This window comes from Globicephala melas, chromosome 6 (assembly GCF_963455315.2).
Source record: "Globicephala melas chromosome 6, mGloMel1.2, whole genome shotgun sequence".
NCBI lineage: Eukaryota > Metazoa > Chordata > Mammalia > Artiodactyla > Delphinidae > Globicephala > Globicephala melas.
In genome coordinates, this window is record NC_083319.1 from 76,249,768 (window position 1) to 76,277,234 (window position 27,467).

General features: G+C 35.9%; 1 protein-coding gene across 8 annotated transcripts in view; it reads right to left on the reverse strand.

Annotated features, from left to right (window-relative positions):
- The window catches only part of LINGO2 (leucine rich repeat and Ig domain containing 2), a 1,190,714-nt gene that overhangs the window by 295,479 nt on the left and 867,768 nt on the right, over positions 1–27,467 (reverse strand). For 6 of the 8 annotated variants that reach the window (XM_060301022.1, XM_060301017.1, XM_060301021.1 and 3 more), the window contains one exon: positions 8,048–8,206. The exons of the other annotated variants lie outside the window; for them this stretch is intronic. The gene's annotated coding sequence lies outside the window, so the exon portion shown is untranslated. The remainder of the gene's footprint in view (positions 1–8,047; positions 8,207–27,467) is intronic. 8 annotated transcript variants of the gene reach the window in all.

A 27,467-nucleotide genomic window follows, 5' to 3' on the forward strand; every position in this document is an offset into this window, starting at 1 on the left:
GGTTGAGAGTTCGCCTGCCGATGCAGGGGACACGGGTTCGCGCCCCGGTCCGGGAGGATCCCACATGCCGCGGCGCGGCTGGGCCCGTGAGCCATGGCCGCTGAGCCTGCGCGTCCGGAGCCTGTGCTCCGCAGCGGGAGATGCCACAACAGTGAGAGGTCCGCGCACCACCAAAAAAAAAAGAAAAAAAAAAAAAGAAGAAAAAACAGAGGAAGAGATAGAGGAAAAAAAAATGAGAATTTATCTGCCCAAGGTCTACGTTCTTAGCACCAGAGTTGTAATCTGTGGGAAAAGATGGTTCAAAACCATTCACTTTCCTCTGATTAGCAACAATCCTCCATTCAGGAAAAAAGTGGCCCATGTGGTAGATAAACCGAAACTCTTTCTTTCTGAGCCAGACCTTATCACAAATTACCACGCCTGCAAAATGTATTTGGCTACAAAACCCCTTGTACATGCAACATATATCTCCAGACCAGTGTTCCACTGAACACACGTTAGAAAACAATCTGTTTAAATTACTCTGCTAGTTTAATGTGTTTATTTGCTCTCTGTTAGGGGAAAGAAAATTCTATATAGATAAAAAACAAAGTATTATTCAAATGATTTTTAATTTGGCCATTTATGTAAATATTCAATAAATTATAGGTATATGAATTTATATACAACATTTATGCCGAGAATTATATATGAAGTGTGTACATACACTTACTTCTCTTTGTTGGAAAGGGGAAAACAGTTTGTTATTGACATTATCATCAGCAAACATTTATTCAGAAGCAGGGCCTATCATAACACTAGTAGAAACAGGCCCTCTGTAAAAAGAAACACTATGGGCTGTACCTCTCAAGCCTCTTTCAAGTCCATGGAAAAGCAAAATACACACATGTGCAACAAGAAGGAAATTACACAATATTATAAAAATTTATTATATAATAGAGCAAATTTGCACCTATATATAAGGGCATAGGAATTGGATTGTTAGTTTTAAGAACTGAAAAAGAGGATAATAATAGAACGGAAAACTCACAGGTTTTATAAAGAGGAGATCCTGGGAGAAAAACTCACCCTGACACACATTACCAGTGTGAGCCTGGGAAAATTACTAACCTTTCTAAGTCTTCTTCTTCATCTTGAATATGTATATAATTATGTCTACACTAAAGGGCTACTAATATAAATGACCTGTATTGATCCAAAAATTCAATTTAGGGTGGTTATCATTATTATTTTATTGCTATTGTCACTGTTGGCTTCAACAGAAAGAGACATGATAGAATCCGGTCTTGGTTATCCTTCCTTTCACACTGCTGCAGAAGAGACTTTGTAAAGATTATCTCCAGCAGTATCTTAATTTCATGCTAAATCTTATCCTTAGAATGAATAAATCTCTTCTAATGAAATGTTCCCTCTGCTCACTCAGGGATTTCCTACTGCTCAGTCCAAACCCTCTTGCACACGTTTTGTCAAGCTGTTAACCCCTGGCATGACGTTGCTCGACTTGCTGGTTACCTCCACAGTTCATCACTTCAATGCTACTTCTGTCACCACAGTGCATCCCCAAATTCCTTTCCTTTCCACCATGGGATTCCTCTGCCCCTCACTGAGGGCAACCATGAGCTGCTGAGAGAAAATAAGCTGCTCTTCAGTCCTGGCTTGTTGCCAACAGCCACAGTCTAATCCTAAAAGGCGCTTCTGCCTAAGCCTGGAATCCCTTAATTTGCCCTTGGTTGATTCATTTTCCACCTCCCACTGCAGTTTTCTAGTCTACACTGTCTTCCCTCACACCTCAGCTGATGATCTGGATTCTGCCTTTTCCTGAGAAGACTGGAGCCACTCAAAACCAATAGTCTACAAAGCACTGACCAGAAATTCATGGAATTGTCTTGGATTTATCCCCATTCATCTCCTAGTATGGTTGTAAGATTAATCATGACAGTCTTTAAAGTATTATTTTACTATGTTAAGTATAGTTTTAATTCTAAATTTTCATTTCAAAATTAATGTCAGTCTTTCTTATAAATTACATGTAACAAAAAGAAAAGGTTAACGGCATAATTATATACACTGCTTGATTAATGTCAGGGACCTCTAATGACAGTCTCTATGCATGTATTATATAATAAGTAGTATTTCCAAATTAGAGAATCATGTCAGCAGATCAGGATGATTTGTTTGCTGTGGTAAGATACAGTGGTCCCTTCATAACCACATGTAAGCATCTGTGGATTCAACCAATGGTGGATGGCATTCCACTGTACTATGCCATTTTTATATAAAGGATCTTTAGCATCCGTGGATTTTGTTATCCAGTGGCGGGGGGGGGGATGGGGGGGATGGTGTCCTGGCTTTCAATGTATTTTATTGATTCTAAAGATTATAATTTGGTAAGGAAAATCATTCTGGTGATCTTTGGTTATAAAGAAGATGCTATTTACCTCAATATCAGGGCACCCAGCAACAGGATTGTAAGATGACCAATAACAGACTGATAAACAGGGCATTATCTCAAAGTCACAACACTAACCATAACTCATCGACCTGTCATCATTCTAAGAAGGACCTTGCTGCTATAATTTGATTAGACCAAGATCTCTTCAAAGAACCTGAGGGAGAGAAATGCTTATATAAATAAATAATAATAATAACCATCACCATCACAACTAATACTTATTGAGCGCTTATGAGGTGTCAGGTGTTCTGCTAAGTACTTTAAAACTCATTTACTTCTGGGAACACTGGTAAAATATTCTGACATTTGGTTGAAACAAATGGATTTCTAGATAGAACTGCCACACATGTAGATCGTAAATAATAATAATAATTAGAGCAATAATAATCAAAATAATAATCAATAATAATTAGAGCAGTAGCATATTTCTAATGTGTCAGATTTCTGGGTGTTTTATAGCTATGATCTCATTTAATCCTCACAATTGCACCATGGGACCCCTACTAATATCTTCATGTTTCCTATTGGGAATCAAAGCTCTGGGATGATAAATAACTTGCCCAGGATCACATAACTGCTAAGTGTCAGAGCTGGGATTCAAACCTAGCTCTTAATTAAAGCCAGTACCAGTAAATGTGACAGTATATTTACAACCACATTTTGTGATAACCTGCCTCCCCAAAATAGAAGAGGGTAGCTTGCTAGCATGGTAGTATTCCAGTGACTTCTACCCAGAGAAGTCCATACCCAACAGCATGGAAAAAGCCAAAACCTTACTTCTTTCTCCCAAGCACTTGAGATCCAGAAAAATAAAAATTCAAAATCTGTGATAGCTTGTGAAAGAGAACTATACTTCACTTATAAAAGCAATGAGACATTTAGTAAATGTTTTGCCTTTTTTTTTTTTGTTCCTTAATGTCAGATTAAATTCTCCATACCTGTAGACCTTTGGTACTATTATATGTCATTATGTGATTTAAAAATATTTGTTACTAAATAACAGCAGTGTTTAAAACCATAAGAGGATAAGATACCCTTGATCTAACAATGGAGAGGATGAATCAAATACCAGTGGCCCCACTAACAAGAGAGATATTTCCAACTGTTAAAAACTCAGAAGTTATGATTTTGATCTGAAGCACAAATGTTGATCTTCATTCATTCACCCATCAGATATGTTTATTGAATTAGTATGTAGTTCTAGAATTAAAATCCTAGAGAAGAAAGACAAAGACCCTGGTATCAAGAATATTACATTTTAGTGAATCATATCTTCATTACATTAAGTATGCATATTTAGAAAGAAATTCTTCGGTTTTTCCCAGACTATAAGAGCACTTCTCTGAAAAACAGATGACTCAATCATACAAAATGTACTGAATCTGGTGTACTAATGGGGAGCCATGTGACAATGGTAATGTTCAATAAGATAACTGGCGTGAAAGTGATGCTGTGAGTTCGGAGTTTCCTGCAGCAGAGGTGTTAATGCGCCCCGGCTCATTAAAGGGTTGTGAGAGGGAAGGTTGGGTTGAAGTTCATTTTCATTCATTTTGTGTCTTCTTCAGGCTCCCTTTCCCAGTTATTTTCCATAGCTTTAAAGTGTTCCCTATTATTCTGACCAAATGTGCACTGTGATGCAAAGGACGTGATACTTTCAGCAGAATTACTTAATTAGGTTTAAGTAAGCGGTCTGTGCCAAGTAGGGTAGGTTTGCTGTCTAGCCATAAAAATGTGTCTGCCACGCATGCTGCGTTCCCAAGGAGTGAAACAGAGTGATTGATGTGATGATAAAACGATGAAGGGAAGCATAAAGCCTGAGAGATAAAAGTCTCAAAAGGGAAATAAAGTAGGGTAGCAGCTGCCCCCGTCTTAATTGAAGCATGAATTTCAGGAACAGGATCTGAGGCTTAATTTCAAGCGCATATTGGCAGAGAGTTTAGCGCGCACGTGTGTGTGTGTGTGTACCCTTGTGTGTGATGAAAACCATGGAAGTTAAATTCTTTTCATCCTTTGTATGAAGAGTTTTCAAACCATTTCTAAAACAGGAAAAAGTTGCAAATATAGAGGTTTATGGAGTATCACTGAGAGGCATTCATTTCGGCATTTAACACAGATCAACAGAACCAACGAAGGGCAGGCACTGTTCTAGGCACTGGTGATACAAAAAACGCTGAAACACACATTGCTGCACTCATGGAGCTCAGTGTTTTTAGTTTATCTTTTCTCTCTGCGCATACCTTCCTTGCCTGCTCTTCCACCCTATGCCAGAATCATTTTCTTATAGATTAGATTACATCACTTTCATATTTATAACCATGATAGCTGTGCATGAAAAACACGACAGTCCAGCCCTGACCTGTATGCCCCACCTCTTTTTGCATTCCTCCCTACACTCCAGTATCCAGGTTTCCATTCTCCAAGCATAACATTTATTTTTACACCACGGTGACTTTGCCATATTGTGCCCTGAGCCTACAATGCCTTCACACCCATTTCCTATCGATTAAAATTCTCCCCACATTTTAGCTGTGCAGCTGAAATGCCTCTTAAGCCTTAAAGACCTTTTAATACTCCTGTCGCTTTTAACAATCCTTCATTTAGGTTTCTAGAGAATTTTGCTTGAAACACATCATTAAACTTTTTAGTTCATTTTGCCTGGAGTGAGCTGTCTGGTCTGTTTTACTTTGTGAGTGTGAACTATTTGAGGACGGGGCAGGGAGGGTTGCTAATTTGTTTCTGGCCACATACTGCTTTACATGTGGTTGACAATTCAAAAATTGTTTGGAGAGCAAGTAAACATGTAGCCAAAAGTATTTAAGATTCATATGAGTCTTTTCATGATGGAAACAGCTACCTCACTAAGTTCTCAAAGTTTTATTTTCAGAAGACCTCAGAATAAGAATAGTGGCATAGTAAGCTGGGACGAAGTGAGAGAGTAGTATTAGCTAGTGGGAAGCAGCTGCATAGCACAGGGAGATCAACTCGGTGCTTTGTGACCACCTAGAGCGGTGGGATTGGGCGGTGGGGTAGGGAGGGCGGGAGGGAGACACAAGACGGAGGGGATACGGGGATATATGTATACATACAGCTGATTCACTTTGTTATACAGCAGAAACTAACACAACGTTGTAAAGCAATTATACTCCAATAAAGATGTTAAAAAAAACAACAACAACAGAATAGTGGCACAGGTGAAAATGCCCACACTCTGCAGAGAGTAAAGGACACATTGGCTAAACAGGTGCAACTTAAATGTTTTTCATTAACCACCCTGGAAACTACAAATCCCATTACAGGGGGCATGCGATTATCAGAAGTGCTTTGAAAAATCTCACCTTTTATATCCTGTCTTTATAGCTTAATATTGCTTCCATGTACAAGCATACAGTAATGTTATCTTGAGCTAGGCAAACTTTTACTTTAAAAATGCTTTAAGAAAGAAAAAATGCTTTTAGGCTAAGAAGCAGTGCAAATTTTTATTATTTTGTCACAAACTTCTGAGAACAGAATTCAGAAATCTTGACGTTCTTTTAACTTTATGGAGAAGCTGACATGCGTCACCATAAAAATTCAGCTGTCATTCTTACAACAGAGAACAAAAGTGAATTTCAAACTAATATAAGTATAAAACTATAATGTATACATTTTCTGTTCATTTTAAAAGAGTCAACCTTTAACTGGGAAAATATATGAATTCATTGTCAAATCTTTTATGTCCAGAGGGCCCTTCTAAAGTGTATGTTTTTATATAGAACAGTGGAATTTACTATCTCTGTAGACCCTAAGCAACAGGATTCACTTTAAAAGACTCTGTGAAGAAAAGTTATGTTTCTTTACGATCCTTGGATCAAAAGTATTGTATACCTTTTTTCTACATTGATGACATACAGTCCAAAAAGATAAAGTATTCTAAAGAATAAAAACACTTATCTCACAAATGGAGAAGAGCTTTTCCTTTGTGACAAGATAAATAATTACTAATGATTACATTAACATGTAATTATTTACCTTAAAATAGATATAATTTTATCTCTCCCCTTTTTGTCTTTCTTCTTTCTAAGTCTGATGTTTTAACATGCAACCCAATTTTGGTGAAAATATTGAAATAAACATAGTCAGGATGAAATTTATTTTGGACCCAGAGATTAAGACTTAAAAGCTTAAGAATATGGAAGTCTGTCATGAAGCATTCTTGCTATAATTATTTGTTAGATACCAATGCAATGAAGCATGGAACTAGGTTGAACTTTATCCCACAAATTCATCCTGCATGTTGATGTCTCTTTTATTTATAGACTTGCAGAACTCTTCCAAATGTGGGTAACCCAATTTGCCACAAAACAGGACAAACAATTATCCACTAACTCAGTTCATTAAATAAGGATTTCTTCCATGAGTTTGGTGATCTATACTATCTCTAACAAATTCAGAATTCATGACTAATTTGAGTTTCATACTCTCAGGATATCATCTTATAGACAAATAAGTTATTAGGGGATTGGGAAGGGATATTTATTAAACTTTAAAAAATCAATTATTTTCAAGTACTTTCAAAGTTCTCATTTATAACCAAATAATTATCTTAGGGTATAATTTATTAACTGAGTTCCATTTTCTTTATTTTCAGAAAATAAAAGAGCTGTATTTGTTTTAAAAAATAAAGACTTCAAGTGACTTAGAATAATCTCTGTTGTTTTCTAAATGATTAAATTTTACTTATATTTTCTGTTTCTATAATTGAACTTAAAGAAAATCTTGCTTTGGGATTCATAAAATTTTGATGTAAGAGCTTTGATGGTCTTAAAATCAGAAGACAAGAATAACTTGTAGTTTCCCCAGGTAATTGTTGACAACAAATTTAAATTATGTTATAGAGGAAGAAGAGAGTTAAAGAGAAAGATAATAAGATCTGACCAAACTATGGATAATAGTTGAAAAGAGCTTCCAGAATGAAATACAAAAGTCTCAAAGAGAATAGTTGAATAAGAGTATGTGTAACATTTTAAATTCCAGGAGCCACAATGGACTATGTCATTGTGCTACCGTTTTAAATAATACTTAGATGAACAGGATTTAGAATGATAAATACTTTCAAAGAAATAAAAGACAAAATAATGGTTTACCTTCTAAATTGGAATAACCTTGAAACATATATATAAGTTCATATGCTATGAACTGATACTCAGATTTCTATATCATGTAAAATATAAATACTTAAAGGCAACACTTTCCCTACTTAACTTTCCAAAAGTACAACTACTTATTTCATTCTAGTTCAGACTAGTTCCTTAAAGAGGAAATCTCCTTAGCTTGCAATTTTGGGCTATCGCACTAAACTATCACCCATAGTATCTCGTGTCTTCTTTACGTGTATCATAAAATAACTTCCCTCTCCTCTCGAGAAAAAGGGACTCAATTATTACTATATCCGTTCTCCTGAATCCAAGGGAGCACCATTCTGCAACAACCTGTTTGGTGGACTTCGAAAGCAAACAGAAAAGCTATACATTATTCAATCCATCTTGGCAGCACACTAAAGCCCTTAGAAGTGCCTAAACAAATGATAAATGATCAGATGTCTCCCTCAAATCTTACCTGGTTTACTCTTTTTAAAAATCCAACCCTTGCTGTCTACCATGCAAAGCTCTTGGCCACTGGGTGAAATCCAAACTGGGTAGTTGATCATGATAATTCAAACATGTCATGGGCAGTAGCATCTCTCAGAGTCCCACAAGTCAACTCCTTGAAATGAACCTGCAACAAACAAGGTATTTCTTCATTTTAACTGAGAAACAGTGAACCATCTCCTAGGTCCAGGAGGCATCACTACTTAATCAATAAGGGAATCATAAAGGAGTGTGTGAGGGGCAATAGATGCCTCTCAAGGTGCTGATAAACATTAAAGCCAGAAGACTGAAGTTTATGTGCTACAGAGGCTCCTCTTCATGTTATTATTGATCTGTTTCAGCTGTCAGTGATATTATTGATATTAAAAAATCACACATTTTATAGTGTATACCCCTTCTCCTTCATGTAGGTGACCACTTGGAGTACTCAAGTATTTTTCTGACTCTATCCATGATATTCTCAGGGTAACTGGGAAATGAGGACAAAACTCATCAGCAGCTAGAAGAAAATCCACATGATGGTCTAGATCAAGGACAGTTTCCTTTGTGAGTTCTGACATTCCGCTCAGTGGCAACATTACCAGTATAAGAATTGAAACACATCTGTAGGATAGTGTGTGAGAAACACCTTTGAGGGCCATATATGATGGGCTTCAAATCCAGCAGCCACCATTATCTAAATCAAAATACAGACCATAAGACAGTAACCAAAATGAACATGTTGTAGCCAGAGTCTGTACACAAACAAATGACCAGAACCAAGGAAAGTAATTAGATAACTAATATTGGGGCAATCTACCACATATTTAATGCTTCAACTATTTATATTCATAGGAGTAAATATGGTGTTTACACTTCATAAGCATGTTTAACTTCCATTCAAGGAGAAAAAAACCCATGCATAATCAACAACTCTTATTAATCGCACTGATACCTGCCACGCAAATAACTTTGTTCAAGAGAAATTTAGAAAGATACTGATGGACAGATTTGCTTATTGGTCTTCCCAGGGTAGCCTTAAATAATGACTAGATTTTTTAGCTACAACAACCATATTTAGTTATGCATATACAAGAAAAATAAATATTATTATTTTCTAAGTGGTGCAACATAACTGGCTGAGAGATTATTCTAAGTCTATAGGGGGACTCATGTGAGTGATTATATGCTGCAGAGTCATGGACACAGGTGCAAAGACTGCTTTAACAAGCCACAAAATGACATATTCTCATGCTCCTGTGATTAGAACCTCAAGTGTTCCCAGAAGTCCATGTGGAGATTTCATTAAAAGACACAGTAGTGAGATATCCGTTTGTGCCATTTCAGCAAGAATGGTAAGATGGTAAGGGGCTGAAGTCAAACGCATACCTCAGAATAAAATGCAACACTTCAAAATAAGTCCTTTAAAAAAAGACATGTATACCTAGACACCAAATAACCATTGTGCAATTCAAAACTCAAGTGTTGTGTTGATGCTATTAGTGTCACACATAAATACACACACACACACACACACACACACACAATGGCTGAAAATTTCTAATCTATTGATCCAAGCTCTGGTATATATTAAGCTAAAATCTTAGTCAACTTCTGGATGCAAATGTTTCTATTCATGCCCTAAATTATTTTCCTTCTTTTCTTCTTTGAGGATACTCTGAAAATTATCAAATCAATTATTTTATAAAACAAATCTGTTTCCATGAGTAGTAATCCTTTTTGGTCCCTTGGTGGCCAGGCAGGGTATTAGAAGAAGTAATTAGTAGACTAAAGAAGTAATTTAGTAGACTAAATGACAGGGAAGTAGAAATTAAACATAATCTCCAAGCTACAGAACTGACTTTGACTTTGAAGTGAGGAATTTTTGAAAGCTACTTGTTTTGGAAGGCCCCATCTGTGAACTAGTGTGACTTCTAATACTTCAGTTCTGCCACTTACTGTAAAAGAGTGAAACTAAGTAAATCGGGATAACTATTTGCTTTCTAAAATGGCTTTATTTCATTATACAGAAACGATGCTATTGATCCCTTCTTTGAATGGGTAGGTTTTCTGTGTGTGTGTGTGTGTGTGTGTGTGTGTGTGTGTGTCTGTGTGTGTGTGTGTGTTTTAAGTAGTGAATAAAAAGGTTTTCCACTGAACTCTGATTCATCCAATAACACACTTATTCATTCCACAAATTTTAATTGAGTACCTCAGTTGTGCCAGATATGGGATTAGGTGCTCAAATACATAATGAAAATGCACTTATTCTCCCCATAAAAGTCTACTATTTATTCTATTCTGATTTGTTGACATACACTGGTAACCAAGAAAGGTAGCAACATTAGACCAAATTAAAATAACCGGACTTATTTTATATCCCACCCACTATATGACCAGACAAGGGATTTTATGAAGTTTGCCAGTGAGCAAAGCATTACAGACCAAGGGTAAGCTACAATATGAAAGGACTGATATACCCAGTCAACTCACGTACAGTTTGTACTGGAAGTGATGGTTTTGTGTCACTCTTAAGCCCACTAACTGAGTCATGATGGCTCCAAAAAACTCCAACCAGTTAGGTTCTGATAGTACATTGATATTTCCGGCCTCCAACACAGAGTCAGTGCCTCCCACATGGGTGTATTAGGCATTGCAGTACAGTTCTGTGTGGTCTACACAAGTTAAGAGATTTTGGTGGGGGCATTATTATACAACAAGTTGCTTCACATAACTCTTGTATTATTATTCCCTTTATTTTCTCAAAGAGGATATATAAAATTAAATGCCTGTATTCTCTTTAAAGAGAAGTTCATGAGGTGTTCATAAGAAGTACTAATTCCACAACATTGGTTTGAATCTTTATTCTAAGACCAATTTTTAGAATGAAAAAAAAATGCTTGAAAGTTTTGCACTTCCCTTCCCCTGTCTGAAGATACGATCTTGAATAAGGACATGAAAACAAAAGACACAGATTATACTTCTAAAAATACTCCTACAAATTAAGTAAAAAGTTAAGAAATATTTACTAAAATCAATATGGTTTCCAAATGGTTTAATTTTCTCCTATTTTCTCATCTTTTATTTTTTGAGTCTCTGCTTATTACTGAAACAAATAGTCTGAAAACAAGTCTTATAAAAAATAAATGTTTTTCTTATTTTTGAGAAATTTGTATTCTTTTAAGAAGAATTTTAAATTGTGTATATTAAATTTTGTATAATTTATACCTCAACAATGTTGATTTAAATTTTTTAAATGCATTTTGACCGTGTTCAAAGAGGTTCTAGATAGGGGCATGGGATACAGAACCTATTGATAAAATACTGTTGTATGTGAATCTAAAATAAAACAAAACCAAAATAAAATTTTTAAAAAGTAGAAGAAATTCAAACATTCACAGACCCTGTTTCCTTGTTTCTTGGTCTGGCCTTTAGTGCTCTGTAATTGAATTTTGGTCTTCTTTGTCTTTCTTTATGCACACTTCTACTGCCCTTTTGGTTTATCTTATTGCTTCGAAGAAAGCTTTCCAAAGGATCCCCTTAGCACCTAGCACTCATTTCTTAGGATATTGATTTGTACTTGTTGATATGATGCTCTTTAAACTTTATCTCATGGATGTGCTTCATGTTCCCCGTGGACGCACGTTGCAAAGCCCTCCAGGTAGCCAACAAAACCATACGAGCACTCAGCATTCTATGAGATCAGTGCATTTGCTAAATGACTGCTTAGCACGCTCTGCAAGCTTTGTATCTAAGTTGCTCCTTTTCCCGCACAAACCTCAAGAATACGAACATCAGGAATGTAGGAATAGGTAGGTTATCAGTGGTCAAAGTTATGAGGCTTTCTGCCTTAGACGTTTGAAATCTGTCCCCTCTTATCATTGATACTGGAAAAGGAAAGGTGTCACCATTTTTTAGTCACAGAATTATCGCTTCTAACTTCTTTTTTTTTTTCTTCATTTAGTCAGATGTAAAAATCACAGGTTATTTCCCAGCAGGCAAGAGTCATCAACAAAAATCATTACTACCTCTATGTGCCTGCTGCTATCTGTTTTATATGTAGTTTCTCATTTAATTGTCTCAAATACCATGTGAAATAAGTATTATAATAATATCCACTTCATGGTGATGAAAACAAAGATTTTAAATTACTGCCCAAGGACATAGAGCCTTTGAAAAAGAGAGCTAAGATGTGCAGCTAATTGACAGTGCCGTACTATCAATTCTAAATTCTTGTAAATTGAATATGAGAGATTTGCTCAACCTACAGATGAAACTCTGAGTCTCCAGGAAATGAAGTGACATCCCAGAGGTCATAAGATCACAGCAGGTCTGGGTGAGCACCTAAACTCATGATGCTCCTATCTTTCTGATACACTACTCTCTTACCCAGCTTACTCTACATGGTGTCTAAACAACTTTATCGATTTTCAATTCACTTGTTCTTAAAGAATCATGTTTTGGGTAGGTTTTATTTTAGAAAGGAGTTACCAAAGCCAACAAACAAAATAATAGGATTTCTGAGTACTCAATTTTAAAGGAGCTTAATTTTCTGAAAGCAACAGATTGACATATTTCTCTCTCTCTTCTGAGCCAGTTTTTTCCAATGAAAAAAATATAGACACAAGGAGAAGACTGCATTGATAGATTGGGACAAAAAGTGTATGATTAGATTAAAATATAAATAGCACATTGGTGTTTTGCTGATGCCCATTTGGTATGTTTTGCTACGTTATTAGTAATTACAAGCTTAAGATAATATTCTAAGATATTCATTTAATGCTTTCATTTCAGAAACCCAGCAGAAAGCCCCCTAAGTGACATAAAACAAAATCTAGGGCAATTCAATCAACATCTGAGAAACCAGTGCCTGACACTCAAACACAAACAATTCTCCATGTCTGCTCAAAGATGCCTAATTCTGAATTTAATTATGATCTAGAAAATGCCAACTGAAATAGTCCATATTCTTGCTTGCTTTTTTAATGAGGGATTCAGTCAGTTACATTCCCCAATTCTCCACACAAACTTGTCTCCATTCTTTTTCACTCCTTTCCGTTTTCTCCTTTCTCTGGTCCCTTCCTTCCCCTTTCCTCCTTTCCCATTCCTTCATTGTCTTTTCTTCCTTCCTTTCTTCCTTCCATACTTCCTTCGATCTTCCCTTCTTTTCCCTCCTTTTTGACTTTTCATCTCAACAGACTTTTAAGCATCTATTAAGTTCTATATAATGTGCTGGGCTCTGAGGATAAGGCAAGTACAAAGATTCAGTTCCTGCCCAGGTATTGCTCAGAGTCTAGTACAGTGGACAGAGAAGTAAACCAATGTATTACAGAAGCGGGGTAGGGGTCCAACCTGCATTGACTTCTCCAGAATTTGTCAGCCTTGTGTAGAAAAACTGTGCATAATTTGACTCTAGTTGGCTTGGCCTGGTCAAATGAGAACTTACAAACATAACTGAATCATCCCCTGAAAGTTCCCAAATACCTCACTCTTTAGAAAGTGATCCTTTAAATGTTCAGAATTTACAAACAAATGCCTCAGGGTCAGCCACATCACTCAAATGTGAATACAGCTTGGTTGACTATAACCAGAAGCCAAAGGGACAGTTAATGGTGAAGTGAAGAAAGCAAGCTTAGCCTTAGGGCGTTACAAACATTTTAAACACTACTTTTGCCAAACAGAACAAGTTTGTGAACTGGTTTTGGTCGTTGGCCACCAGTCTGAGATCCTGCTTTACAACTATTGAAGAGTCACCACCCACTGCTGTCTAGATGTGGATCCGATTCCCCTACCTCTTGGCAAAATCCATGGTGGGTAAAAACCTCTCAAGAAATCTTCCTAGTGGAGAAAAAAAGCCCTTTGGACTAGCTCATCAAAATCACCAAAAAGTATGTTTAATACTGTGGCTTCTTGGGCACCACTCCAGAATGAATAAACTCCATTTTTGGACTGAGACTGGAAATTCTACAAATGACAGTTCCCTAGATTACACTTAGACACACTAACGTTTAAGAATCACTCTTCTAAAACAAAGCCTATTTTTGTTGTTTTTCAATACCTTCCCACAGGTTTTAATTTATAACATTTATTTCTCTTTAATTTCAAATAAATTAGCCTATTTTGGAAAAAATATTCTTCCATGAATTGCATAAATTGAGAAATTCCCTTTAATGACCAGTACTTTCCCTTCAGATATTTAAGAACTTATTTTAAAGTTCAATACATACATGATCTTCATCACTCTTCTTATTTAATATAACTGATTTTGTTATAACAAAAAAGACTTCCTAAAGATAGAGAGAAACCATTCTGGGCAGCTGGAATCATTGCAAATAGTACAGATCAGTCATAATAAGAAAGGAGAAATCAAATTCTCTTTGATGTAAGGCAGCACTGTACCTAGAATGGGAAACAAGAAATGAAGGGAGCACGGTGGTCTCATCACAAGTTCCATTCCATGAAGGAGAAGCTTATGTCTCTATACGTGACCACCCTCAATATCAGTCCACACATGGCAGGAGTCTGATAGCAATTACACTTCCTGATGGGTTGCAGTTAGCGTGCTTGAGATTCTACAGCTCCTTTCAGAGGGGTGGTGCTGTTAGGGTGTTTCAGGAGTTAGAGAGCATTTGAGAAAGAAGGGTTAGGAAATTAACAAGTATGTGGCAAGTAACCACCGTTAATTAGCGTGTTGTGCTGGATGCTTTACATACACATTCTCATTTAATTGTTACAGCAAACCTGGGAGACAGATGTGATTATTTCTACTTGGCGACTGAGAAGACCTAGAGTCAGAGAGGATAAATAGCTTGCCTAGGGTCAACAAGCCAAGAGGGAGAAGCAGAATTTAAACCTCTGACTTCTTAGTTGCATCGGCCAGACTTTTTCTAACATAATAAATACTCCGTAGGTTGTTTGTCCTATCAATTTGCTTTTTTTTTCCTTCACTTCAAGAATAGACCCAGGTCAACCATTTCTCTCTTCTATTTCTAAACCTTTCCCTCTTCTAACCACTACATTCCAATTTTCCGCAACATCGGGTATATAGAGATAAAATACGAGAGAGAAAATGTCATGTTTGTTTGTTTGTTTGTTTGTTTTTGGCTGTCCAGAAGTGAAAGCAATTAGGTCTCTGATTTTTGTTAGAAAAGTAGGACGGAGCTTGAATATTACATTATTCTTGCATGTTGCATCATTAACATAAGGATAATCTTGGAGGGAAGGTAAAGCTTTCTTTCTACGGCTGCCTAGGAATGACGGGGGCTTAGATGTGACCTAAACTTGGATGCTTGAGGGAATGACAAATAAATAAATAAATAATATATGTATACACATACATATATATACATATATATACATACATTAAATATATATACATATATACACATATTATATATACATACATATATACATATATATTATATACACACATACATATATATAAAAAACAGGTGACTAAAGCACTAAGTTTTCCTGCAATGTGACCTTGTTTATTTTTCCAGCACCAAGCTTCCCAAGCTTCCTTTTTCTTGTCCATATGCCTATTTTGTATGGCCTGAATTTGCCTTCTGCTAAATTCTTTTTACGTTTAAGAGAGCCAGAGTTGTTTTCCAATACTTGTAACTAAAAATCCTGAATGACACAGAAATTTGCTTTTTAAAATTGACAGAAAATCTACTAGGACTCAGCTAGGAGACTGACCCAAAGTAACACGAACTATGTCAAAGAGAACAACAAAAAGGAAGGAAAAGCAGGAAAAAAAATTGAAGAGAGAAACTATGGCTGAAGTGATGATGCATCTAGTAAAATTACTAAAAACAAAACCAGAAAGTCCGTTTCTAGTAAATTCCAAATCAGTGTTTTAAGGAGAATGTTGAGAATGATTTCTAGATAAATGAAATAGCCAGAACAACTTTGCAATAAAGACACATTACATTAGAAGTGATCTGCTTCACAAACAAATGGAAAATGAAATTTAAATAATACATTATAGTATCAAAAAATACAGTACTTTTCATCAAAAATTGTGTGTAGGTAGACAGAATTCTAACCCAGCCTCTTAGAGGTACCTGTCCATATAACCCCTCCCCTTTGAGTATGGGAGATACCTGTGAATATGATGGGTTATCACTTATGATTAGATTACTAGTCAGTAATTGCCATTGAGTTAGGCAAAAGGAAGATTATCCTGGTTGGGTCTGACCTAATCAGGTGAGCCTTTAAAAGAAGGTGAAGCTTCAGAGAGGTGCCTTCTTGCTGGCCTTAAAGGCACAGCCTCCATGAGTTCTACTGTCCAAGCAAATGAATTCTGCCAACAGTCATGTGAGCTTGAAAAAGGACTCTGAGGGTCAGAAGAGATCTCAGACATGTCTGACACCTTGATTTCTGCCTTGTGAGTTCTTAAGCAGAGAACCCAACTATACTATGCCTGGACTCCTGACCTACAGAAACTGTGAGATAATTAACGGATGTTGCTTTAAGCCATTCAATTTGTGGCAATTTTTAAAACATCAGTAGAAAACTAATACAACTTACACTGAAAAAAACAAATTATTGCTAAGAAAAATTAAAGAGAATCTAAATAGAGAGATGTACCATGTTTATGGATTAGAAAACTCAATATTTTTAAGATCTTAAGACGCTTTAAGTTGATTTATAAAGTCAACACAATACCATTATAATCCCAGCAGACTTTTTAAAAAAATAGAAATTGTGAAGCTGATTCTACAATGTATATGAAAATGCAAAGGATCTAGCCAAAGCCAAAATAAACAAAGAAGGAATAAAACTAGGAAATTTACACTATTCGGCTTCAAGACTTCCTGTAAAGTCACAGGAATTAAGACGGTGGGCTACTGATACAATGCTAGACAAACAGATCAATTGAAAAGAATAGAAAATCTCAAAATGCATCCACACTTAAACCGTCAATAATTTCAACAAAGCATATAGAATAAAAATATAGACATGAGAGATACACAACAAATTTAGGTCACTGGTTACATCGGGGCAGGAAGCAGAAATGATTGCAAAGGAAGATTCAGCATTATCTATAAAGATTTACTTCTGACACAACAAAAACGAAAACAACAGATCTAAACCAAGTATGACAAGATGACAAAAACTGTTAAAACTGGATAGTGGTGAATATACGGGCTGTGTTTCATTATTCTTTAGATTTTCTATGTTTGTTTGAAATATTTCCTTCAAAAAATAATCTTTCCATATGACCAACCACTTCCACACTTTGAGTTCACACAAATGACCTATACTGACTTTTAAAACATTTTTTGTATCTTTCTATTTGATATCCATTCCTATATAAGATGAGAAATATGATTTCTATATATTGACTTTTAAAATAGTTTTTTTTACCTTTCTGTTTGATATCCATTCCTACATAAGAGGAGAAATATGATTATCAAAATGAGATATCTTCCCTGCGAAGTTCTGAGTTTTATCGGCATTTGTGATTCTGCACAAAAGACCTATGCCCACATGTTACCAGGAGTTGCCATACAGTGATGTTTAATGTTTATCTCACAGGGAGAGATCAATCACTGCTTTTCTGATCTTTTATCCACATGGACACTTTTTGCTTCAGATACGGCCTTTACTTGAGTGTACATTTAGATCTCTAGAGCTGCGTGAAGCAGCTGTATTTGTGGTTGGATCTGATGCACTTTAAAGATTCTTCAAACTCATATAGAGCACTTGTGACTCACAAACCTGTAACTCTGGACATCTAATCCCTTCTGGGCTTCAGACCTTTACTTCCATCCGCCTATCCTTCATGTTCCCTGGCTATTAGGTAAGCACCTCATCACAATTAAACAGGTGATTCACAATTAAACTAAGGAACTCCCTTCATGAAACCTCTCTTCCCTTTTACACTCTCTTAGGTCAATGAATGATGTTGCTACCCACACAGATGCAGAAACCAACAAAACAGGAAAGAACAGAAACAAAACAACATTAGAAAACACATAAAGCAATGGAAGTTACATTTTATTCCTCCTCCTTCCTTGCTCCCATATCTAGTCAGCACTAGGTCATGTTTACTCTGACACTGAAATATCTTGTGAATTCATCCCCTTGTCTCCTCATACTGTTAAAACAACTTCCAAGGTGGTCATCCTGCCTCTAGTCCAGCTTTCTCTAAGCAATGGTTTCTGAAATATAAATCTCACCATCATCACCAGGAGGATAAAATCAAAATTTCTTGACTATGACATAGCATCCTTTATTTCATGAAATCTGTTCATCGTCTAATATCCCCCAGTAATTTCCAAAACATCACATGCTGTCTGCCTTTGATAGGCTGCATCCTCTGACTGTGATTACTTTCCTTGCTTTATTTATCTGGCAAACCAGTTTTAACTCCAGGGTTACATCTTTGGATAAAGGTAAGAATTCCTGGTAGTACATTGTCATAGTCAATTACCAGGTTGAACCTGAATCATTTGCAAATCATTCTCTCTCCAGTAGAATGTAAGCCTCCTTGAGATCAAAGATTCTGTGCAATGTCCATCTTTAAAAAGAGCACTGAGATCGGCAGTAATAAGTACACAATAGGTAAAAGTATTGGGGGAGGAGAAGAGGGAGAGAATGGGAGTGAGAAAGAGAGAAGTATTCCCATAATTTAAAAAAAAGGAAATAACTATTATATTTAATATGATAAAAACTGAAATAGAAGAAAAATTGTTCCAAACCTGATTGGGGCAGAATAATTTGGGGGGCAGAATAATTCAGATCCAAAACTTTAGCAAATGAAATCAAACAACATATAAAAAGATACATATGCTTAGGTTAAGCTGTGATGGAACAGAAACTCGTTCGTTGATGGTGGGAATGCAAAATGGTACAGCTACTTTGAAAGGTAGTTTGGCAGTTTCTTGCAAACTAAACATAGTCTTACCGTATGATCTAGCAGCTGCTTTCTTTGTTATTTACCGAATGCAGGGAAAACTTACATTCCCACAAGAACCTGCATGTGGATATTTATAGCATCTTTATTCTTATTTGCCAAAATATGGAAGCAAGAAAGATTTTCTTCATTAGGTGTATGGCTAAATACACTGTGATACACCCATTCAATGGAATATAATTCAGCAGTAAAATGAAGTGCTACGATTCAGCACTAAAAAACAAAAACAAAACTATCAAGCATTGAAAAGACATGAAAGAAACTTAAATGCATGTTTCTATGTGAGAGAAGCCAATCTGAAGAGGTTATATACTATATGATTCCAACTGTATGGCATTCTGGAAAGGTGAAACTATAGAGAAAGTAAGAAGATCAGTGGTCACCAGGAAGGAAGTAAGGGAGGAATAGGTGGAGCACACAGCGGATTTTTAGGGCAGTGAAAGAACTCTGTCTGATTAAATAATGGTGGATACAGGTCATTATACATTTGTCCAAACTCATAGAACGTACAACATCAAGAGTGAACCCTAATGTAAACTATGGACCTTGGATGATTATGATGTGTCAATGGATGTTCATCATTTGTAACAAATGTACCACACTGATGGGGGATGTTGATGGTGATGGAGGCTATGAATATGTACAGGCAGGAGGCATATGGGAAATCTCTGTATCTTCTGCTCAACTCTGTTGTGAACCTAAAATTATTCTAAAAATAGAATACTAAAAATATATATAATGCTTCAATATTAAGTGGGGTTTATCCTCAAAACTCTATACACTGACAACAAAATATCTGAAAAAGCAATAAAGAAAACAATCCCACTCACAATCACATCAAATACAACAGAAGACTTAAGACTAAATTTCTAAGTCTGAAATAAATAAATAAATGTCAAGGAGGTAAAATATCTGCACACTGAAACTTATAAGACTGATGGAAGAAACTGAAGACGACACAAATAAATTGAAAGATATCCTGTGTTTATAGATCAGAAGAATTAGTACTATTAAAATGTACACACTACCCAAAGCCTTCTATAGATTCAATGAAATCCTTATCAAAATTCCAATGGCATTTTTCACAGAAATAGAAAAAACAATTCTAAAATTTGTATGGAACCACAAAAGGACCCAGATAGCAAAACAATTCTGAGAAAGAACAAAGCTGGAGGCATCACACTTCCTGGCTCAGACTATACTACAAAGCTAGAGTAATCAAAAAGGTATGGTACTGGCATAAAAACAGACACACAGACTAATGAAATGGAATAGAGAGCCTAGAAATAATCCCTCACATATACAGTTAACTAATACTGACAAGGGAGCAAAGACTACTCCATGGGGATAAGGTAGTGTCTTCAATAAATAGTGATGGGAAAACTGGATAACCACATTCAGAAAAATTAAATTGGACCTCTATCTTACACTACTCACAGAAATTAACTCAAAATGGATTAAAGATTTAATCAAACAAAAGATCTGAAACCATAAAACTCCTAGAAGAAAACAAAGGGAAAAGCTCTTTGACAGGTCTTGGTCATGATTTTTTGGATGTTACAGCAAAAGCACAAGTAAAAAAAGCCAAAATCAGTAACTGTGAGTATGTCAAACTAAAAAGCTTCTGCACAGAAAAAGAAACAATCAACAAAATGAAAATGCAAACTTCAGAATAGGAGAATATATTTGCAAACCATGTATCTGATACATATACCCAAAATGTATAAAGAACTCATACAACTCAATAACAAAAAAAAAATCCAATTAAAATATGTCAGAGGAACTGAACAGACATTTTTCCAAAGAAGGTATGCAAATGGCCAGCAGGTACCTGAAAAGAAACTAATCATCAGAGAAATGCAAAATGAAATTATGATGAGTTATCACCTCACCCTTGTTAGTATGGCTGTCATCAAAAGACAAGTGTTGGCAAGGATGTGGATAAAAGGGAACCTCTGTGCACTGTTGGTGGAAATGTAAATTTCCACTATGGGAAACAGATGGAGGTTCCTAAAAAATTAAAAATAGAACTACCATATGTTCCAGAGATCCTATTTCTGGGTATATATTCAAAGGAAGTGAAATTACAATCTTGTAGAGATATCTGCAGTCTCATGTTCATTGCAGCTTTATTCACAATAGCCATGCTATGGAAACAGCCTAAGTGTACGTCAACAGATAAATGGATAAAGAAGATGTGATATGATAAAGAAGGAAATCTTTCCATTTGTGACTACACTGATGGACCCTGAGGGAATTATGCTAAGTGAAATAAGTCAGAGAAAGACAAATACTGTATAGTATCACTTATATTTGTAATCTAAAAAAGCCAAACTCACAGAAACAGAAAAAAACAGAATTATGGTTACCAGAGGCTGGAGGTTGGCGGGGGATGCAGATATGTTGGTCAAAAGGTATAAATTTCCCGGTGAATAAGTTCTGGAGATATAATGCATAGCATTATGATTACAGTTAATGATACTATACTATATACTTAAAAGTCACCAAGAGAGTAGATCTAAAAGTTCTCATCACAGAAAGGAAATGGAGCTTATGTGATATGATGGAGGCATTAGCTAAGGCTATGGTGGTAAACATTTTGTAATATATAACTGTATCAAATCGACACTGTACACCTTAAACTTACACAATGTTATATGTCAATTATACATCAATAAAGCTGGAAAAAATTGGTTTAGATTTGGAAAGCAATACATATAATCATATTAACCATACTAACAAACTAAAAAATAAAATTATATGATCATTTCATTACACAAAGAAAAAAGCATTTGACAAAATCCAACATCTATTCCTGATTAAAAACAAAACAAAACAAAACTTCAAGCAAGCTGCAATAGAAGGTAATTTCTACAACTGATGCAAGACACTACAATAACCTACATAACATTATGCTTAATGGTGAAAGACAGCTTTCCCCTTAAGCTAAGGAAAAAGCAAGGATGTTAATTCCCACCACTTCCATTCAACATTGTAGTGCAAGTTCGATCTAGCCAGTTCAATAATGCAAGGCATAAAGACATCCAAATTGGAAAGGAGAAAGTAAAACTATCTTTATTTGCAGATAACATGATTGTCTATGTAAAAAGTCCATTGGACCCACACAAAAAGTACTAGAACTGCTTAATGTGTCAGTTTAACAAGGTTATAGAATGCGAGAACTACATATAAACATTCATTGTAATTCTATATCCTAGCAACAAAACGCTAGGCACTGAAATTTACAAAAAAACCCTTCAATACACGAAATTACATGAAATAAAGATAAAATTACTTTGAAATTATGTGAAATACATGGGAATAAATCTTGAACAAAAGATGTATAATATCCGTACACTGAAAACTGCAAAAATTGCTGAGAGAAATTAAAGAGGACCTAAATAAATGTAGACATATATAGTCTTCATGGGTCAGAAACATTATTATTAAGAAATTAATTGCCTTAATGGGTGGAGTCAAGATGGCAGTGTGGGAAGACGTGGAGATAGTGGTTCTCCACAACTAAGGAGCCTGCTGGCTGCTGGTAGGGGACTCTGATGTCCAAGGAGATGGGAGGAACCCCAAAGTGAACCAGCAGCTTGCGGAATCTTGGTTCATGAGCCCGGAATCAGGCCAAAGCTCCTGCAGTGGGAGCTCCAAGTCTGAACCACTGGATTAACAGAGAACCTCAGACCCCAGGGAATATTTATCAGAGTGAGGTGTCACAGAGTTCCTCATCTCAGCACCAAGACCCACCTCTACCTAACAGCCTACAAACTCCAGTGTTGGAAGCTTCAGGCCAAACAATCAATAAGACATAACATAATCTCACTCATTAAAAAAAAAAAAAAAAAAGGCAGCAAAAAAATATGTCACAGATGAAGGAGGAAGGTAAAAACGTACAAGACCAAATAAATGAAGAGGAAATAGGCAATCTAACTGAAAAAGAATTCAGAGTAATGATAGTAAAGATGATCCAGAATTTCGGAAACAGAATGGAGGCATGGATTGAGAAAATACAAGAAATATTTAACAAAGATCTAAAGAACAAACAAACAGAGATGAACAACATAATAACTGAAATGAAAAACACACAAAAAGGAATCAGTAACAGAATAACTGAGGCAGAAGAACAAATAAGTGATCTGGAAGACAAAATGGTGGAAATAACTGCCGAGGACCAGAATAGAGAAAAAAGGATGAAAAGAATTGAAGATAATCTCAGAGACCTCTGGAACAACACTAAATGCAACAATATTTGAATTATGATTGAATTATGATTGAATTATTGATACAAAAACAAGACCCATATATGTGCTGTCTACAAGAGACCCACTTCAGACCTAGGGACACATACAGACTGAAAGTGAGGGGAAGCAAAAAGATATTCCATGCAAATGGAAATCAAAAGAAAGCTGGAGTAGCAATACATTTATCAGATAAAATAGACTTTAAATACATTTATCAGATAAAATAGACTTTAAAATAAAGACTGTTACAAGAGATAAGGAGTAGCAATACATTTATCAGATAAAATAGACTTTAAAATAAAGACTGTTACAAGAGATAAGGAGGGACACTACATAATGATCGAAGGATCAATCCAAGAAGAAGATATAACAATTATAAATGTTTATGCACCCAACATAGGAGCACCTCAATACATAAAGCAAATGCTAACAACCATGAAAGGAGAGATCGACAGTAACACAATAGTTGGGGACTTGAACACTCTACTTTTACCAATGGACAGATCATCCAAAATGAAAATAAATAAGGAAACACAGCTTTAAATGATACAATAGACCAGATAGATCTAATTGATATTTATAGAACATTCCACCCAAAAGTGGCAGAATACACTTTCTTGTCAAGTGCACACGGAGTATTCTCCAGGATAGATCACATCTTGGGTCACAAATGAAGCCTCGGAAAATTTAAGAAAATTGAAATTGTATCAAACATCTTTTCTGACCACACACTATGAGACTGGAAATCAATTACAGGAAAAAAACTGTAAAAAACACAAATACATGGAGGCGAAACAGTGTGCTACTAAATAACCAAGAGATCACTGAAGAAATGAAAGAAGAAATCAAAAAATACACAGAAACAAATGACAATGAAAACACAATGACCCAAAACCTATGGGACGCAGCAAAAGCAGTTCTAAGAGGGAAGTTTATAGTAATGCAATCTCACCTCAAGAAACGAAAAATCTCAAACAATCTAACCCGACACTTAAAACAACAAGGGAAAGAACAAAGAAAACCCGAAGTCAGTAGAAGGAAAGAAATAATAAAGATCAGAGCAGAAATACATGAATTAGAAATGAAGAAAACAATAGCAAAGATAAATAAAACTAAACACTGGTTCTTTGAGAAGATAACAAAATTGATAAACCCTTAGCTAGACTAATCAAGAAAAAAAGGGAGAGGATGCAAATCAATAAAATTAGAAACGAAAAAGGAGACTTCACAACTGATACTGCAGAAATACAAAGGATAATAAGAGACTACTACAAACAACTATATGCCAATAAAATGGACAATCACGAAGAAATGGACAAATTCTTGGAAAGGTACATTTTCCAAGACTGAACCAGGAAGAATTAGGAAATATAAATACACTTATCACACTCAATGAAAATGAAACTGTAATTAAAAATCTTCCAACAAACAAAAGTCCAGGAGCAGACAGTTTCACAGGCGAATTCTATCAAACATTTAGAGAAGAGCTAACACCGATCCTTCTCAGACTCTTCCAAAAAACTTCAGAGGGAGAAACACTACCAAACTCATTCTACAAAGCCACCATCACCCTGATACCAAAACCAGGAAAAGATATCACACACACACAAAAAAATTATAGACCAATATCACTGATGAACATAGATACAAACATCCTGAACAAAATACTAGCAAACAGAATCCAAAAGCACATTAAAAGGATCATACACCATGATCAAGTGGGATTTATCCCAGGAATGCAAGGATTCTTCAATATATGCAAATCAATCAATATGATACACCACCTTAGCAAATTAAGGAATAAAAACCACACGATCATCTCACTAGACGCAGAAAAAGCTTTTGACGAAATTCAACACCCATTTATGATAAAAATTCTCCAGAAAATGGGCACAGAGGAATCTACCTCAACATAATAAAGGCCATATAAGACAAACACACAGCAAGCATCATACATAATGGTGAAAAACTGAAAAAATTTCCTCTAAGATCAGGAACAAGATAAGGATGTCCACTCTCGCCACTCTTACTCAACATAGCTTGGAAGTCATAGCCAGAGCAATCAGAGAAAAAAAGAAATAAAAGGAATACAAATTGGAAAAGAAGAAGTAAAACTGTCACAGTTTGCCGATGACATGACACTATACGTAGAAAATCCTAAAGATACCACCAGAAAACTATTAGAGCTAATCAATGAATTTGGTAAGGTTGCAGAATACAAAATTAATGCACAGAAATCTCTGGCATTCCTATACACCAGCAATGAAAAATCAGAAAGAGAAATGAAGGAAATACTCCTATTTACCATTGCAACAAAAAGAATAAAATACCTAGGAATAAACCTGTCTAAGGAGGCAAAAGACTTGCACTCAGAAAACTATAAAACACTGATGAAAGAAATCAAAGATGACACAGACAGATGGAGAAACATACAGTGTTCTTGGATTGGAAGAACCAAAACTGTGAAAATGACTATACTACCCAAAGCAATCTACAGATTCAATGCAATCCCTATTAAACTACCAATGGCATTCTTCACAGAATTAGAACAAAAATTTTTACAATTTGTGTGGGAACAAAAAAGACCCCAAATAGCCAAAGCAATCTTGAGAAAGAAAAACGGAGTTGGAGGAGTCAGGCTCCCTGACTTCAAACTATAGGACAAAGCTACAGTAATCAAGACAGTATGGTACTGGCACAAAAACAGAAATATAGATCAATGGTACAGGATAGAATGCCCAGAGATAAACCCACGCACATATGGTCACCTAATTTATGACAAAGGAGGCAAAAACATACAATGGAGAAAAGACAGCCTCTCCAGTAAGTGGTGCTGGGAAAACTGGACAGCTACCTGTAAAAGAATGAAATTAGAACACTACCTAACACCACACACAGAAATAAACTCAAAATGGATTAAAGACTTAAATGTAAGACCAGACACTATAAAACTCTTAAAGGAAAACATAGGAAAAACACACTTTGACATAAGCCACAGCAAGATTTCTTTTTTTTGACCCACCTCTTAAATTAATGGAAATAAAACCAAAAATAAACAAATGGGACTTAATTAAACTTAAAAGCTTTTGCAAAGCAAAGGAAACCATAAACAAGACAAAAAGACAACCCTCAGAATGGGAGAAAATATTTGCAAATGAAACTACAGAAAAAGGATTAATCTCCAAAATATACAAACAGCTCATGGAGCTCAATATCAAAAAACAAACAATCCAGTTAATAAATGGGTGGAAGACCTAAATAGACATTTCACCAAGGAAGACATACAGGTGGCCAAGAGGCACATGAAAAGATGCTCAACATCACTAATTATTAGAGAAATGCAATTCAAAACTACAATGAGGGCTTCCCTGGTGGCGCAATGGTTGAGAGTCCGCCTGCCGATGCAGGGGACACGGGTTCGTGCCCTGGTCCGGGAAGATCCCACATGCTGCAGAGCAGCTGGGCCCATAAGCCATGGCCGCTGAGCCTGCGCGTCCGGAGCCTGTGCTCCACAACGGGAGAGGTCACAACAGTGAGAGGCCCACGTACAGCAAAAACAAAACAAAACAAAACAAACTATAATGAGGTGTCACCTCATGCCAGTCAGAATGGGCATTATCAAAAAATCTAGAAACAATAAATTCTGGAAAGGGTGTGGTGAAAAGGGAACCCTCCTGCACTGTTAGTGGGAATGTAAATTGATACAACCACTATGGAAAACAGTATGGAGATTCCTTATAAAACTAAAAATACATCTACCATATGACCCAGCAATCCCACTACTGGGCATATACCCTGAGAAAACCATAATTCAAAAAGAGACATGTACCACAATGTTCATTGCAGCACTATTTATAATAGCCAGGACATGGAACCAACCTAAATGTCCATTGACAGATGAATGGATAAAGAAGATGTGGCACATATATACAATGGGATATTACTCAGCCATAAAAAGAAATGAAGCTGAGTTATTTTTAGTGATGTGGATGGACCCAGAGTCTGTCATACAGAGTGAAGTAAGTCAGAAAGAGAAAAACAAATACTGTATGCTAACACATATATATGGAATCAAAAAAAAAAAAACTGGTACTAATGAACCTAGTTGCAGGGCAGGAATAAAGAGATAGACATAGAAAATGGACTTGAGCACATGGGGTGGGAGGGCGAAGGTGGGGTGAAGTGAGAGCAGCATCAACATACATACACTACCAAATGTAAAATAGTTGGGT